This window comes from Uloborus diversus, chromosome 1, assembly GCF_026930045.1.
Source record: "Uloborus diversus isolate 005 chromosome 1, Udiv.v.3.1, whole genome shotgun sequence".
Classification (NCBI taxonomy): Eukaryota; Metazoa; Arthropoda; class Arachnida; order Araneae; family Uloboridae; genus Uloborus; species Uloborus diversus.
The window spans coordinates 222,747,812-222,766,856 of NC_072731.1; the positions used below are offsets into that span (position 1 = coordinate 222,747,812).

Here is a 19,045-nt window from a genome sequence, read left to right on the forward strand (position 1 = left end):
AAAAAACTGAAGTCCTAAAAGGAAGTTTGAGAAGATCTCCAGTGATCTCCATTTTTTCTAAATAGAAGTTTTAAAAACGAGACTGTAAGCTATTTTGGCAACGTTAAAGGAAATGATTAGGGGTCAATAATGAGTCTCCCGTAGAAATCCTAAACACCGTAGCTCCAAAACCCAATTTTAAGCGGTATCCGAAGATGTTAAAAGTGAAGAGGGGGGGGGGGGTGGCTCTCTGCCAGTAATTTTTCAGAATTGAACTCCTAAAATAATTTTAGAGGAACGTTAATGATGTTGAGAGGAGCAATGCCCTGGAATTCGTTTTAAATTGAAGTCTTATAAACGCGATTGTAGGCCATCTTTTTGTAGGCGTTAGGCAAAAAAATAGAGTTCAGAGACTCTCCAATGCTAGTTTTTAGAAATCGAAGTTCCCAAAACACAATTTTAGACGATTTTCGGAAGCGTTGCCCCGCCATTTTTTCGAAATCTTAGACACGCGATTTCAGGCCATCGTTGCGGAGTTCAAGGACCGCTTAGCTTTCAATTTTTGGCTATGTCCCTATTTTTATTTATTTTAAATAAAAATTTTGCGAAACAACACTTGAAAGTTATTCAATAGTAATATTTTAGATTTCTATCTTTGTTTTTTTTTTTTTAACTTGTTGAAATACAATAAATCTCTCGTTAAGATTTCCTTTTATTCCAGTTTTTACCTTTGAACATTTAACTACTGATGTACTGGTGTGACTTTTCATTACAAGCCTCTAAATCCTTCTCTCCTTCCTCTTTTGTTACAAACATATTTCTGCAACCCATGTATTTTTTCTCTTCTTTTGCTGTGATTTTTGACATTGTATTTTCATTCAAAAAATAAGAAATATAAATATGTCAGAAGCCTGTATCCAGCTGTCATATCTATTTATCCGTTGTTATTATTATTGTTTTTTTTTTTTTTTTTGAAATATGATTTGCCATTGGTTTCTACAATGTACTGAATACTTTTAGCTCCTTAAATAATGTTTGAAACTTACATTTAGGCCGTCCTTAAGTTATGTGCTGCCATCGGCATTGGTCATTTGAAACAAAAAAATAATCGGCCATCTTTGAATAATCGGCCAACAATCGGCATCGGCCCAGCGACCAAAAATAGCCATCGGCTGAGCCCTAAAGTTTAGGCGAAAGGTGATGAAAATGTTACCACTGTACGCCTGAAATTTTGAGAGTTTAAAGTAGTTATGGTTGTTACGTTCTAGTATGTTTGTGAGGTTGAGATCAATATTTTTTATTGTGTAGGACGCATGTAAACTCTTGCCAAAGTGAGGTGGAGAAAATTTTCCCTGGTATTAAAGATGTTAAAAATTCTAAACAAAAATAATTCAAAAGCTCGAACTTTGTAATTCGATTATCAAAATACTCGTTTTTACTGTGTTACAGGTGCAGAGCATAAATATAGACTTTATAAAAGATTTTGTCATTCAAATTGGTCATCAAAGGCCTTCACATAAAAAATAACCTGTTTACAATGCACTGTAAATCAAGTTAATCACCTTGCATCTTCATTTAGGTAGCATAATTGCTGCAGAAATGATAAAATGTACGTTAAACTTACGTCTGAAATAACGAAACAACTAAACGAAAACTTAAAAAGGAAAAATACTTTCTCAGAACATTATTTAAAAGCAATACCTTTTTAAAAAATTCTGTACTTGAAATGTACGAGTCTACTCTCTTCAGTAGGTACGTCAATTTAAAGTTGTTGAAATAAAGCAACTCCCTTTTTATTTCAAAAAAGACGCTAATCTTTATCTTGACTTATAAAAAAGCTGAAAGTCTAGATCTCTGTCTGGATGTCTGTGACGCGCATATCGCCTAGGTCGTTCGGCCGATTTTCATGAAATTTGACACAGAATTAATAACTTTGTAGTATAGGAGTGTGCACCTCGAAGCGATTTCTCGAAAATTCAATTTTGTTATTTTTCTATTCCAATTTTAAGAACGTTTTACCGAGCAAATCATCAAAACGTGGACAAACTACCATAACATGGGCGAGCAAATGAACGTAGCAAATTAGCGAGAAATTCATCATCCATTATTTGTAAATCTACAGGCTAACCAAATGACCTTTTAATTTTTCTACTACGGGCAAAGCCGTGCGGCGTGCGAGTACCGCTAATCAACTATAGAGAAGAATGATGGGAAAATATATGGACATTCTTTAGTTTCTGTCCAAAGAATGAGTTAATGAATAAAGTTTTTTGGCTTTTTCTTTGATAAGTAACGAAAAAACTAGAAGCCGGCAAAATTGCTTTGAACTCGCAGTTGAATGTCGTAATCGGTCGGTAAGTGGCCGGTTACTGAACTTTGCGTATCACTTTTACGTAACACCACTTACTACTGGAGGCATCCCCCCCCCCCCCCCCAGAAATAAATCTTAAAAACTGAAACATCACTGTTGCTCTGTGAAAATAAGTCAGCGTGGTGTTTTCACCAAATATGAATAAAGTTAATATTGGGAATTTATACAACTCTAATTTTTTGGCTACTGATGGTATTTTAAGCAATGGAAAATTAAAGCTAATGAAAAAGAATAAATTGAATAAGCAGTTGCAGTTACTTTTTTTCGGTTAAAAATTTAGCGAACAACTAAAAGATACTGTCATCATATTTAATTTCAAAAGCCAAAGGCTAATAAAGTTTGAATAACACTTTAAAGTATTAGCTTTGATGATTCACCACATTTTTAAACGAATATTAAATCTTAAATTCAATTATTAAATTTTAAAAAAGAGCATATGGAACTTGAAGTAACTTAATGTGTTTAGCAGTGATTGATATATTATCTTCCAATAGAAGTACACATTTTCATATGTTGCAAATGACATGAAGCAACATCTATAACAGCATATTTAACTTCTGTTATAATAACTTGTTCTGTTGTCTGTACAATATATACAGTAAAATTACTTTTGATCATCCATACTGAACCCAAAAGGTTTGGACAGTCGATGTAGGGGAATGAAGGGCAAAGTGAAATAGTTAAGAAAAATTTACTTTTTTTAAAAATGAACACATTTTAAATTTGTTTTGAAATTTTCAATACATAAAGAAAGAACAACATATTTCATACTAAAACTTGCAATGATTTTTTTTTTTTTTTTAAATTTTTGTCAGAAAATTTTCACCTTAAAAAAGATGAAACGATTCACTTTTTTTTCATGGGGCAAAGTATATTTTTGCAATGAAATATTTTTCATTTTATTATAAAAGATATTTTTCATCAAATGAATGAATAAATAAACAAATAAAGAAATAATGAAACAATAAACGGATAAATAAATTAATATATGAGGCAGTGAGAAGCGAAGGGATGTAAATAAACGTTTTAAACTTTGAAGAAAAAAAACGCGTTTGAAGTTCAGATCCTAGGTAGACTTTCATTGATTTTTTTTCTTCTAAATATTGCTGCATAGCAATTCCTCGAGGCAAACTACTAAGTTCTTGCCCCAAAGCAGAGGATAGGTTCTCCTATCTATCTTGTGCTGGTTATTTTCAAACTTTCAATTTTGTCACTTACATTTCTCACTGCCTCATATGAAAAAAAAAGTGACTAAAATAGTAAATGAATAAAGAAAATATTTTACCATTTCACTTTGTCCAGCATTCCCGAACTTTAAAAATATATTTTTTTTAAAAATTTTTTTGAGAAAAGAACAAGAGATAAGTTAAATGCAACAAGTAATATTTTTATTAGTTCAACAATTGATGCAAATGGCAGGCGTTAAAGAGGAATTTGCACGAAGAAAGGCACGAAACAAGAAGGGTATCGGGCTCTCCTGTGATGAATGAAAATGACATGGCTGTGTCCCACATGGCATAAGAAGAAACATCTTCGCATCCAGTCAGTCCTGAAAAGACGATTAGAAAATATGTAAACAGAGAAAAATACAATGATTGATTTTATTGATTGTTCGTAATTCTGACATTACATTGTTATTAAGTTGACCATTTATATTTCCTTCCGAAAGGGATGTTTAAAATTTTAAGTAGTTACAAGTTTTAAGCAGTTACAAAGGAAAAGTAATGTATATTTTTAACTTATTCGTTCTTATTACAGATAATAACAGAAACAATCACTTAAAAAAGAATATTTGAAGTAAAATATTCTTCAATGCGCAAATTTACTTCTGTACATTTAGTGCTGTTTTTAATTAAGATTGATATTTGAAATACACCGCCAGCTCAGTCATTCCAGCCGAAGACTGCAGTTTCGTGCTTATTAGGACTCATCAGCCGGGCATAGGAAGTTACTGAGCTGGAGGTGAAAAACCTCTTAAGTAGCCAAGAGTGCCAAACAAACCGGTAGATAATTTAGAATTAGCACTGACCAGATTAGTGACCAAAGCAATGGTTTGGTTCAACTCGAAGATTGAAGGCAAAGCATGGTATTTTCAGTAAGTTATCGCCCTATAGCCAAGGGCTAAGGCAGAAATACATGAAATACACCGCCAGCTCAGTCATTAAAGCCGAGGACTGCAGTTTCGTGCTCGAAACTGCATCATGCAAGCTGCTTCGTGCTTGAAATGCAGTTTCAAGCAGGAAACATCAGTCCTCGGCTCGAATGACTGAGCTGACGGTGTATTTCCTGTATTTCTGCTTAGCCCTGGCTATAAAGCGGTAACTTACTGAAAATAAGATTGATATTGTTGCAATGATTTTCATACAATTTACGTTCAGAAAAACTGCGGTTTGCAACTGCAGGCAGTCAACTTATTACATAAGTGAAAATCTCTCTACCAGAGTATTAGTTTCGGGCAAACACAGAATTAGAATTATGTGTAACAGTTAGCATGATTAAAATTATTGGTCTGAAAATGCTTAAACAGTTCCACCCAACGACTTTAAGTATTCCATTTCTTCATTTCAAGAAACGGGACAGTTCAGCGTACCGCAAGTGTATACGGGGAGAACGGGACAAGCAACTTGGGAACGGGACGTACGGTCCTCCCTTAATTATTAGGAGAGAGAGTTGTACCTTGGGACACTGCTAATTTCTAAGAATCTATTTTTAGCAGCCATGCTTTTGTAATCTCTAATAGTAAACCCTCACCACTAAATAGTGCCATAGTACAAATCAGCATCAAATGAGTAAAATTGACGATTTTGTGAAAGAAAATTTCCTGACTCAGAAGTAAATATTTTCTTCATTTTTATTTCATTTTCATTTTTTGTGTTTGTAAATTTAATCAACTGAATTTTATTTTGTTATCAAAGAGAAGTACTTTAAATATTTTGCTTATGAGAAAATAATGATAGTGCATCTAGATTGGCCATCATTTTGGTTTTTCTTAAACCACGTGGTAATTGTCTCTTGGCCAGCCAAACATTTTGTACCTTAGGACGCGTTCTAAGGTATAAAATATGCATGTTCTTAATAATTAAGATATGTTTAGGAATAAAGAACAATGTTCTAATTGTATGTAGTATTTTAAACAAATTTAATGTTAGATAATAATTCATAATTCATTATTCATTATTAATTATTCATAATTCATTATTAATTATTCATAATTTAATTTACTACCTTTTTTTTTTTTTTTTTTTTTTTGTTGTTGTTATCTGATGCAAAATTGGTTTAAGTCAAAATTGATTCAAGCTGTTTCCTGAATCATGAAGACATTCCCATAGTACAACAGGATGTGTCCCAAGGTACAATACGATGTTGTACCTTGGGACAGCTTGGAACTTCTACTTTAAATGGCTGGCAATATTTTATTTTCAAACTGTCTGAATTTTTAAAAATATATTGTGTAGAAGTATGTTGGGGTATTTTAACGTGACTTTTAGATTTTAAATTTGATTCAAATAATTGACGTTAAAAATTAAAATATGAAAAGTGCCCCACAAGGTACAACACTCCTCCCTATACCCAGATCATATATATGACATCTTTTTTACATCATTTAATTATATTTCTCTCGTCGGCAACGATAGGGGCATAAACCAAACGCTTGAAAAAACGGACTAATTATTGATGTAAAATCTAATTGAATGCTGTTTTCTTGCCACATTCATATACAAAGCTGATTTGCATGATTGCTACGTGGCAGCGCGATGAACGATATAATCAGAATTTGCACATCACTAAAACTTTGTAGAGAAGAAAACTTTTCACACTTTTGCTATGCAATTCATTTCGAATTTAAATTTCAAAAAAAAAAAAATAATAATAATAATAATAATAATAATAAAAAGGTAGTTCAAAGTTAATTGAATATAATCTATGTATCTAGTTTGAACATTTTTCCAACGACAAAAAATAAGATGAATAATATTTTAATGATAGTAAATTTCTTTTATATACTACACCATGACGTTAGATTCTTAGTTTTTTTTTTTTTTTCATCATCAACGAAATCATCAGCAGGAAAAATTAATCGATATGAAAAATGAATATTTTCCCAATCAAGTGATGTCCTCTCCTATTCAGGTTTCATTTCTGTTTACCAATACGCATGAAAACAAGAAAGCAAAGTAAATATCGTTAATGCAACAAATTTAGTGCTGCCATCTATTGAGTAAACGCTCTAGTCGAAAAGGTAGATATAAATTGCTTGAATTAGGGTCATTCCATGTCAAGTGATCCAAAGTTTTTTTCCCCTCACCTTTTTGTATTCCTTTAAAATTTGGCTCATCAATTGTACCCTTTGAGATAATCAAAAGTCCAAATTTTTAGATTTTTATCTCTATTATTTTTTTATTTATGACACTTTGATTTTTCGAAAAACCCTCTTTTTTTCATAGATGCTTGAACATAAAATGGACAATAACTCAGCATCAAATATAGATAGAAAGACTTGGTAAAAAGCATTTTAAAGTACATTAATTGCTGTTTAATGGGATATGCAAACACGACTAATTTCAGAAAAATTTTAATTTTTAAAAAATGAAACTTAAATTTAAAATTTAAATTTCTGAGAAAAGGTATAATGATTTTTTTTTTTAAAATTCTCAAAAATTTGTGCGTATTTTATCTTCATTTGTGCGAAGTTTCAAGTTGGGATCTCAATGGGATCATATTTTTATGAATTTTTAAATAAAATTTGACTTATGAAATAATGACATTTTTCAGATTCTAACTAGTTAAATGTAGGGTTCTCTTACTAAGGATGGTCTAGTAAGTAGTAATTGATCATGACTATGCTTGAAATGAGCTGACATGAATTTGTAGATTGGTACCCCCCCCCCCCCCTGCCACACAACCACTTTTTATCTTCTTTTTTTTTCAAAACTGTATTTAAAAAAAATAATAAAAAAGCTGGCACGTAAGAGTTATAATCATAATAAACTGGGATGCACGGTGCTAAACATCAGCAGTGACTAAGGCTTATAAATGGGGGGAGGGGGTCATAAAAACTAAAAGTCAGAAAAACTTTAACAGACAAATAGAACCACTCATTTGCAGCTTTTTTTTTTCTTTCGAAAAGTGGGACGATAGGGGGAGGAGGAAAGGGAGGGGGAAGAGCAATCTGGAATGAAGCTTAACAACAGGGAAGGTTATGCTCGAACTAGCAAAATTTGTTTGATCTATAACTGCTTTTAATATATGCATAAATAGATCTCGCTGCATTGCTCTCCTTTACAACTGAAAACTAAAAAGAAAACTAGCATTAAAGAAAAGAAGACCGCCGCACTCCAAATGTTGTAGAAAGACAGTTTTATGCGGAGATACATATGATCTGATACTTAGATTGATTTTTAGTTTAGTGTGAAAAGAATGAAACAAAATGGGGGGAAACACTCCTATTTTGCTATGATCTCGGGGCAAACTATTTCTTTCCTCCCTCCAAAATTGAAAGTTGGCGCAGGGGTAGGGGATGAAATGAATCTCAACTTTCCTTATCAGATAGTGAATTAATCAAGTAAATTTTGTGAAGTTCGGATTTAAAAAGAAACACTTGGTCCGAAAAAAAAAGCGTCAGGTGATGCGTGATACTATTATAGTGTTAATCGTATGTGTGGGTGGAGGGAGGAGGGGAATGTACTTCGTCTTGCTTTAAAGAAGAACATTTACCAGCTTTTTATATGCTTTCTATTCATTTTGTTTTATTTTATTAATTAATTTATTTTTTGCGTTTTGAAAATAGTTTTGAAAAAAAATAAAAGTGGTGGTGCTGGGGGGGGGGGGCTTTTTCTTGCTTTAAAGAAGATTATTTAAAAACTTTTAATAAGTTTACTATTTATTTTGTTTTATTTATTTATTTATTTAATTTTAATTTTCGAAATGTTTTGAAAAAAAAAATTAAAAGTGGTGGTGGTGGGGGGGGGGGGGCTTACCAATGTACAAACTCATGTCAGCTCATTTCAAGCATAATCATGATCAATTACTACTTACTAGACCATCCCCAGTAAGAAAACCCCATATTTAACTAGTTAGAATCTGAAAAATGTCATTATTTCATAAGTCAAATTTTATTTAAAAATTCATAAAAATATGATCACAATGAGATCCCAACTTGAAACTTTGCACAAATGAAAATAAAATACACACAAATTTTTGAGATTTAAAAAAAAAAAAACATTCATTATACCTTTTCTGAGAAATTTAAATTTAAAATTTAAATTTCATTTTTTAAAAATTAAAAATTTTCTGAAATTAGTCATGTTGCATATCCAATTAAACAGCAACTAATGTACTTTGAAATGCTTTTTACCAAATCTTTCTATCTATATTTGGTGCTGAGTTATCGTCCATTTTATGTTCAAACATCCATGAAAAAAACAGGGTTTTTCGAAAAATCAAAGTGTCATAAATAAAAAAATAATAGAGATAAAAATCTAAAAATTTGTACTTTTGATTACCTCGAAGGGTACAATCGATGAGCCAAATTTCAAAGAAATACAAAAGGGTGAGGGAAAAAATTTCCCAAATTTTGGATCACTTGACATGGAATGACCGACCCCATTAGGTAAGTTTGGGCAGTTTTATTTTGGTTACGCTTTATCCTTGGCGTACCTTTTTTTTTCCCTCTCTCTCCTCTCTCGATCTTCCTTCAGCCTCTCGATTGAACAAAAAAGGGGGGGGGGGACTTTTATTCAATCGAAAAATCAGTAATGTTTAAAAACCCAAAATAAGAAAAATATTTTTTTGTAATACGCTGCCATCTATTGAGTAAACACTCTTTAGAAAGAAAATCCCAATAGGTTAAATTATATAGGCCTTTTTTTTTTCAAAGCTCTTACTTTCTCCGCTTGAAGCCTTTGCAAAAAAATAGGGGTTGCCCACAGGGGGGATTTATAGCGCAACTCATATGGCGCCATCAAAAAAAAAATTTTTTTTTTTTGGGGGGGGGGGTTAATTTAATTATTTAATTTTATTTTTTAATTTATTTTTAATTTAAATTATTTATTTTATTTTATTTTGTTTATATTTTATTTCATTTATTTATTTAGTTTGTGTGTGTGTGTGTATGTCATTGACGAAGCACAGAACTTTTCTAATAAAATAATAATAATTAAAAACAAATAAATAAATAAAAAATATTTAAAAAATAAATGAAAAAATGAAAAAAATAATAAAATTTAAAAAAAGTTTTAAAAAATAAAAAAAGGAAAGAGGGTTGAGAAAAATGGGGGGGGGGGTGGATTTGCGCCATTGAACTTGGGGTTGCGGGATGGCACCCCTGAAAAAAATTTGGTAAACGAGGACAAGCAAATGCTTATGCCCCTCCCACATGCAACATTCAGCTAGATTAAAATTGTATTTCAAATTTTTAAAACCTCACACTTTTGCCTAAATATTGTACATGATAACTCAAACTGATGCAGGTAGTAAGAGCACTTATTTAAGTTTGCTGCTCTAGAGTATTCTTTTGAGAATATCGAAATTTTAATTTACAGAGGCACAGTCGTCATGAGGGGTGGAAATGGTTCCAATAATTAATAGTTGCCATAAATATAGTTACAATTATTATTTTAAGTTACATAAAGCATTAAAAATGGAGTACGGGGACGCGAACTTATGGAACGAACTATGTAAATTGTTCCGTCAATTGAACTGCCTTATAGAGAAAAAAATAGGCGTGCACATTTTGGTCACTATCCGCGTCATTTTTTTTTTTTTTTTTAATTATTTGCAAGCTATGAAATTAAAAGTTCTGTTTCCCCTTATCCGCAGTTTCAAAACGGAAGAAATGTATTTTCCACGTTTAGAAACGTAATCCAAATGCTAAAAAGTTAAATTATTCAAAATTTTCTATTTCGTAAATTTAACTCAAATCTTGCTCCTAAATACAATTCTTAGTCCCCTTTCCAGCAGCAAAATGAAATACATTTTTAAGTGAACCCAACCGTAATCATGCACATAAAGCTATCAATATGAGAAATAGGTAAATTTCACATGAATTTAAACTACTTAATCGCCTGCCCTTCTGACTTATTGATCGTGATACAGAACTTAAGTTTCACTGGAGATTTTAATTTCTTAAAGTTTAAAGAATAATGTATTGCGATTAGTGGTTATACGTGAGATACAAATTATTTCACCTTATTCCTCCACTGTGAACAGAGTAGCTTCTATTAAACTAATACGTAACCATTTTTATCTTACAGAATTTTTTCAATGACAGTTGAATTACTCAGTGGTAGTTACAAACTTCCAGTAGTTTTCGATTGCTTATAATAAAAGTCGAACTTAAAGTCTTGTAACCGGGAATGGAGTTTTGCTGAACTATTGCTTCGAGCGTTAAAGTAATATAAAATTTTAAACGATTAAAAAAATTGTTTACATAAAAATGGAGATATTTTATGCATTTTAAAAGTTTAAATTTAAATTAATATTTCTTTGCATTTTTTCAAACTTTAAACTTTTACCTTTTCAAAACTATATGAATTCCGACGAATTAAATTTCCGTGCGGATTTGCGGGTCTAAAGGTGCACAAACTTTTATTTTACTACACATTAGCAATCCTAGTATAGTAGTTTATGTACATGTAATGAGGCCCATGACTATACCCCCCCCCCTCCTTGAATGATAAATTCAATCTACGCTACTATGCACAAAATTGATTATTTTGCAATTTATTAGCCATATTAGTATTTTTACCCCTGATCTTATACAACCTGGAGCGATTTTTGTTAAAGTTAGGTGAACCGAATTAGGTAAATCATCGAATAGTATAAATAACATATACATATTGATTTGTTTAAGGATAGTACAATATTAAACTAAATTTCCGTTGTAAGGATGTCGTTTTAATCTAAGTTTAGTATTCTAATGTTAAAACTGTTGAAGATTGTACTTCGATAATGAATGCATTTTTAATACCTATCTCATTTTGGTATTTCCTGTGCTGTTTATGTAGAAAATACAGATCAAAATTTCGTCTATTGTTACTGTATTATTACTTGCAAACTTATTAGCGAAATGCGCAAGCAAATTGAAGAAGGACCGACGGTGATTTCAATGCATCCCTGTGTCTTTGCAGAATGCAATTTAAGGACTACTGAAACACGGCATTTCTTTTTCGTTCGGCTTTCTTGCCAAACATGCTTTACACTTGTCGCTAATTGGCATTAGCAGCCATTGTTGAGGATACTTTTTGTGTTGATTGCATTTAAAATATCTCCTGGTGGTTGTATGCAGCAAACCGTTTTCATTTGCTTTCCACCAAGCTTCACAAATTTAACGATTACAGTTAAACTTTGAAGAAACTTCATTTCGGTCATGTTTTACAGGCTTTTCATTCAGACCAAATTCATAACTGTAGGATAGCTCGTTCTTGTCGAAAAAAGCAATTTTATGATTAAAAATATAAACTTGAACCTCTTTGGATCTTTTTTAAATTCCAAAAACCAGCCTATATGAATTCCTGATCAACAACTTAACTCTGTGCCAAATTTGGAAGAAATCCGACTAAAACTGTAGATTTGTATAAGGAACATACACACACACACCCACAAACATACATCCATTTAGATAGATACATGTAAAGAAAGCTTTAACCACATCCCTCCCCTTTGTAAGATAAATTCCGAATGCGCTCTTGTGCTTTACTATGATTATTTTGCAATTTATTTGCTTTAATAGTACTTTTAGCCTTGTTCTTTGACAGCCTGGAGCGACTTCTATTAAACCAAATTAGGTTATCGGTTATAGTTAAATCGAATTACTTAAAGATTCGACGTAAATCAAGGAATAGTATAAAGAAAATTTATAAATGGCAAATTGGTTTCATAAGTATCATAGAACATTAAATTAAATTTCTGTTGCAAGGATGAAATAGATGTGGTTTTAATAAAAGTAGTCTTATGCTGAAACAGTCGAAGATTGTACGTCAATATTGAATGCAATATTATTACCTTATTCATGTTTGTATTTTCTCTGCTATTAAGGGGAAAAACACTGATCAAAAATTACACGCAACCCTTACTGTTGTGGATTTTATAATGAAACAACATTCAATAATAATAATATAACGGCAGCATTCAAATTAAGCAGCACCATGAGTAGCATCAATGGACCCCTGAGGCTTCGTAGGTCGCAGTTTAAGAAACGATGTACAGCATCATTTCTTATATCTACGGCTTTCTCGCCAAACATGCTTTAATGCTCATCGCTAAACGGCATTGACGGTCACCATTCAGAATACGTTTTGTGTGGCTATCAATTTTTAGCAGTCGCTTTGTATGACTTAAGAGATGTGAATTTTAAATAGCTTTTCAAAACATTCTAGTGCAAAAATATTTTCACTCGTAAAAGTACATGCAATTTATTTTGATTTATAACCTTTCCTTCCACTTTTGAAAAGTCTCATGGATACTTCTGAGCTTCACATCAAAATTGGAGCGCGCGTGTAAAAAAAGGGAAGAATAAGATTGCAATAAAGAATTATTCAGATTCCTAAATGTAGGGCAAGTAGATTGAATCTTACTCCGGGGGAGGGAGCGATGTCGAAAAAGGCAAAGTTACATGCTACGTAGTATTGAATAAAATGCGAAAAATGAATTATCACATGTTTAGCGTGAAGGCAAAGGAAGTCCTAACGCAGGACAAGTAAATAAATAGGTAAATAAAATAAAATGAAGAGTGGAGGGAACTCGTGAGCAAAAATAGATAAGATAATATATAAATAAGTATTTTTAATCTAATTTAATTTTTTTTTTTGGTTCGTACTAAAAAGTATGAAATAAAATAAGTATATATGTTTTCTTGATTACAACGCTCAAAAAGTGCAGTTAACTTTAATATCTTAGTATTTAGGTTAATTCTAATGCAGCCAATAAAGTTTAATTCAAAAATTGAGAGAAGATGAAATCTATAGTAAAAGCTATGTACACTGAAAGGCTGAAAGTTGTACAGCTCCTATTTGTTCTCTGAAATTTTGAACTTGAATTTTATTGGCTGCTTCAGTGCCAAGCTGAACCCCCCCCCCCCCCCCCAGTCTTTCTTATCATCTTTATTTTTATTCAATCAACTCTCTATAACTCTAAGTCTCAATGATCGGCTAAAACGTCGAGTTATTGGTAGTTCGAGTTTCGAGTTCGGGAAATTCCAGCTGCCTTCCCAAGAATTAGAGACCGAAAAGGAATATTCGAGTGACTTCGAGTGATAGAGAGCTCATGTAATAAAATAAGAGTTGCTTTGGAGGTCTGTCAGCCACGCACATCCTGGAAGAAATTGTGGGTTTTTTATTTTTTCACCTAACACCCAACTAATTGTTCCGCTGTTCTTCAATGTATTATTGAAAGAAACGAAACTCAATTTCGTTAACTTTTAATCTTTACTAATAATAAAGCTGAAAGTCTCTCCGTCCGGATATCTGTCTGGATATCTGTCATGATCTCTGTGACGCGCATAGCGCCTAGACCGTCCGGTTGATTTTCATGAAATTTGGCGCAAAATTAGTTTGTAGCATGGAAATGTGCACCTCGAAACGATTTTTCGAAAATTCGATTTTTTTTTTTTTTTTTTTTTTCTTCCAATTTTAAGAACATTTTCCCGAGCAAAATTATCATAAGATGGACGAGTAAATTACCAAGTTATCATAACGTGGAATCGTAACATGGGCAAGCCAATTGGCGAGAAATTCACCATACATTATTTGCAAATGTACAGGCAAACCAAAAGACCCTTTTAATTTTCTACTACTGGCAAAGCCGTGCAACTATCACTAATTCAATAATAAAGATCAAATAAGTCAAAAAGTTCTTACCGAATTTCTGCGCTTCATCAGGTTTATGATATCAGGTCCGGGTCTTCAGGGAACGTAATGTACTAGAGGAGCATATTTGTAGTTCGCCGATGGGTGATAGTACTGGCCGTAGGAATAGGAGTAAGCGGAAACAGGAGCGCCGATAGTTTTGTAGTAACTAGCTGGGTAATAGTAGTGTGCGTATGGGTAGTAGTAACTGGGATAGGCGACGACAGGTACCTTAGGTGCCTCCTTCGGAGCCTCCTCTGGTTTCTCGAAATAGGTAGCAGATACGGTCACAGCCAAGATGGCGAAGAGCACCTGCAAATGAGAAATAACACGTTACCGATACCAATAATTTAAAAAAAGGAATGTTTGTTTTTAAGGATTGATATGTTTGAAATTTATAATTTGGGTTATTCAGAAGAAAGAGCTTACAAGCTGAGAAAAAGAAAAAAGAAAATTAGAACTGCAATTTAGACAACAAATGTTACAGCTCACAAAATATTGCATGAGGCAGAGTACTACGCATTCCTGTGAAATTCAGTTTAATAATAAGATGTTGCAGTATATTTTCTTCAAGTTTTAATCATAGCATACAGCGTTTTATTATTAAAAGCTAGTGAAAATATTTCCTGGTTATTCGCTGGCATGTGCTAACTTTTTTTTTCGAATCATGTATTAAAATATTAAAACAGAAGTAGTTCAATCGATTGTGAGGAAATTTAAAGCTGTATACTAATAGTTTTATATCACTAAATACTTTCCAGCACTATTTCCAAAAGATTCTGCTAACCATTGTTAGAGCTGTGAAGTTTAAGATTTTTTTTAATGCAGCATTTTTTTTGGTACAAAATATCTTTTTTTTTTTTTTAAATCAGAAATCAAACACGTATCTTTGCAAAATGGGTTACTTTATGAAAGTTTCAATCATCCCAACAAATTCAATACAGGTGCCAAGTTAAGCGGTACTTAAACACCGATAAAGTGATACAGATTCGTAAAATAGTTCAGAAATCGTTCAAAAGTGTAGTTTGGAAAAAAAGTTAACTGTAGAGTTCCATAAAATTTTGATTTTTCAAATCGCTTCAAAATCATTTTTTCTAAGCACTTCTTGTCAAAATTATGAAACATTGAACAATTACGACTGTACAAAGTATTTCAAAAAATTTCACTCTTCTCGATAATACTTTCCAAAAAAAATACTTTTTCTGGAATAAATCACTCTTTTGAGAATTCTCTTTTTCGTGCTTCGGCTGAAATTCAAGAAAACCTTCCGTGTCATCTTCTTGGTTTGTTACTACGTCTAGGCAAATTGAATTTCCAAGCAATTGATTTTGATATCATATAACTAATTACTTCATATTTAATTAATATTTTATCTGATCTTTCATCAAATAAGTTACTGAAAATAATGAATCTATGACTGAAATTTTTGTTTTAAAGTTCAGAAAAGGGGGAGGAGAAATAGAAATAGAATACACGTTTAATAAGTGAACTTAGAAATAAATTAAAAGTTAAAGAAATTAAATTTTTCTGAGTAACCAGGAGTAACAACTGTTAATCTGAACTGCGACCGACATTTTCTCTCCAAAACAGAAAACATTGTAGCAAAAGATATATTTGATTATTAAAATTTAAAATTGGGCCTTTAATTCAATAATGGGTCATTAACAAACTTCTAGCTCAAATAAATTAAGCTTAAATGTAAAAACGAATCTTTGATTCTAGTTCTTTTATTTTTATACGCTATTACTTGTTTTATTTTACGCAAACATAAATGGTTGCTCAAGACGTCAGAATAACGAAAACTGACATGTAATTCGAAAATGCATAAATAACGTATCTTGAAAGCGCATGGAAGAATGTTGAATTGTAGCTTCGTTTTGATTAAAAATTTTAAATTCAAAATACATAACAGAAAAATGTAACAATAAAGAGAAGAAAAGAAAACTGTATTTGTTTTACAAGAATTTTGCTAAGTTGAAATTCGTTGAGCTAACCTTGTTTAACGTTAAAAGAGCATGAACTTTGTTTGAAAAACTCCTTATTTTGAACGATCTGTCTTAGCGACATTAGTTCAAAATAAAGTCCACTGTAGTTATAAATTAACAAGCAACGATAAAATTAAAAATTTTTAAAAACCCCGACTGAGTCGCAACTGTAGAATCAAGAGGAAAAATTGAAAGTCCTTTTAAATGCCGTATATTATTGAAAATCAATGTCAAATATTTTATTTACTATTGAATAGAAACGGGCAACAGATAAAATTTTAAATCATTGCATGTTATTTCCTTGTCCGCCAACAATGAATTCGGTTATCAATCGCGTGAATAAAGGCTTTCCCGTTATTAAAATCTACTTTAAAAAAAAAACGTTATAATTCGAATTTAATGAAACATGGAAGTTCCAAACACATTCTATCAGACACAGAAAAATATTTTCTTTATTTTGATATTAAATTTTTCAACTATATTTTCACTGTAAAAATCGCGAAAAACTGTTTAGAGGCTTTCAATTAATATCTTCTTTAACTAATGTCATCCAAAGATGCAACCTAGCTAAGAACGCTCTCGATCAACTCTCCTTTCGAACAAATTTCTTTTTTTCAAAATCGGTTTATTCGTTTAGGCGCTAGAGTGCCACAGGCAGACACACAAACACACAGACACACAGATACATAGATACACAGACACGTCAGACTTATAACACCCTTCCTTTGTGTGTCGGGAGCTAAAAATAGAAAGTATTCTCGCATTATTCGCCATGGGTGCAGTTGAATATTTAGAGCATTCATAAAGAAACCACTGCATAATCGAAACGTTATATGAAATGAGGGGTTAAATATGAATGCTGTTGCATCAAGTCACTAAAGCAGTCACTAGTTTAGTTGTAAAAGTGTATAAATATTTTTTTTTTTTTCATATAGCTTTACACGTTCACGAGTGAGTGTATTCTAGGTTTAATGTGTCTCTTGTGAGAAATTCAAATTTAAATAGACGTTTAAATTTAGCTTTTCAGGACTGAAAATGCTAGACTTTTCCTTTATCAAAATATAGTTATGTTAAAAAGACCTTTTTTTAGTTTTAGTAATTTTTCCCGTGCACATAATAATTTTTACTCTTACGCGTATTATTTAATGACTGACTCAAGGAAATCTTCTACCATCACTCACTGAATAGCGGCTATTAAGGGGGTCCGGGACACATTTTGAAATTTTTTTTTATTATATACTTTAGAGTTTTGAAATTTTTTGCACTGATTCACCATTTATTTAATAAGCAAAATCTTAACATAAATATGAAAAAAAAATATTTAAGTTTAATTAGTTTTAAAAAAATGGGGTTGCTTTAAATTGCTATAACTCAAAATATTCTTGATTAGTTTTCATTTTTTTTAAAGTTTTTTTCAAATTCGCCGAATAAAATTTAAAGTAAACTGTTTGAAAAAGATATGCTCCAAGTTTCATTACTTTATCTTTATCGGTTAATGACTTATAAGAGTTTGAATGCAAGAAATCGGGAAAAATTGCATCATGGAGAGAAACGCGTTTAAAGTTTTAAAGTTAAGTACACATTAGTTAGGTGCATGAAACAAAAATAATTATATCTTTCGTTCTATTTAAGATAGAAAAAAGATTCAAACGTCCTCTTAAGCAGAAAAACACGGAGTAATTTTTCACTTGATAAAAAAAAAATTGCAAAATTTGCCGATTTTTGTGTTCCGGACCCCCTTAACAAAACAAACGAAAGTTTAAAAAATCAAAAGTTTTGGCGCCTTTAACTCAAATTATGTTTTTTGCATTCACAAAAGACGATAGGACCCTACTCGTTGAGTTTGTTGTTCCTACAAATAGAATAGTTTGGAAATGGCCAAGAAATGTACACTCATCAATTGATACTAGTGATTTCTAGAATAGGTAATGAGGCGTATCCGTAAAAATAAATAAATAATGATGGTGATTAGGATGCGGTAGTTAAATACAAAGATTTTACAGCGGATATCTACCAATACACTTATTACAAAGATTATTTACAGCGTATAACGTTATGTATTTTTATTTCTTATCAATCTTAAATAATGTGAATTAGCAATCTGGAATTCTGTGTGCTTTTTCTTGAAAAAGCGTTAATTTTACACAATCTTTTTTTTTAAACATAAAGTCTGTTTAAGTTAATCTCTGAAAAAAAAAATTAATAAACTCAAACCGGAGACAACTTGTAATTATGACGACGAAAGTTTCGCTCTCAAAATAAAAATTTAAAATAATCGTCGTCATGCTAATCTAAAAAATCAGAGCAACATACTCTTTGGTCAAGTGAGAAAGATAAGCAATTCGTGAATGCTCTAAAAAATTAATAATAAAGAAAGAAAAAACATCAATGGGAGGGTTATGACTTATAAAACATACCAATGACTTCATCTTGATGGTCAAATCCTAAAACCTACGACACTCAGAATTGATTCTCGGGACTTTTTATAGTAACCGGGCGATTATTTTCTTGATATATTTTTACATGAGTAAAAAACATTCTCACGCTCACTCTCTTTACCCCTGAAGCGGTCGGATGACTTGGATCCAGTAATATGCTAAGGGTTATAAATGGTGATTTTCACTGGGAGTTATCACTTTGAGTGAAAGTGGTTTAAGTTAAAACGAAACTGTTTTCTCTGTTGCTAGGATCCTGGTCAAGTGATTTTGACGTTGTATGACTGACAAGCTTCAAAAAGCTTCAGTCAATGGCTAACCTTAGAAGACTGGTGCTCCAAAAAAGGGGGGAGAGTCAAATTAACTGTAGGGGTAGAGGGCGGTGCCTTTTTTTTTTTCTATTTTCCTTTTTCATTTTTTAAATTTTATTTT

The 19,045-nt window shown here is 31.8% G+C and overlaps 1 long non-coding RNA gene across 1 annotated transcript; it reads right to left on the reverse strand.

Moving 5' to 3' along the window:
• Nucleotides 1-3,716: 3,716 nt before the first annotated feature.
• On the reverse strand, nt 3,717-18,737 carry LOC129225154 (uncharacterized). The gene is made up of 3 exons (XR_008580720.1): nt 18,596-18,737; nt 14,206-14,505; nt 3,717-3,899 (listed from the first exon to the last, which is right to left on the reverse strand). It is a non-coding gene; the product is annotated as an uncharacterized LOC129225154 (long non-coding RNA).
• Nucleotides 18,738-19,045: the final 308 nt, after the last annotated feature.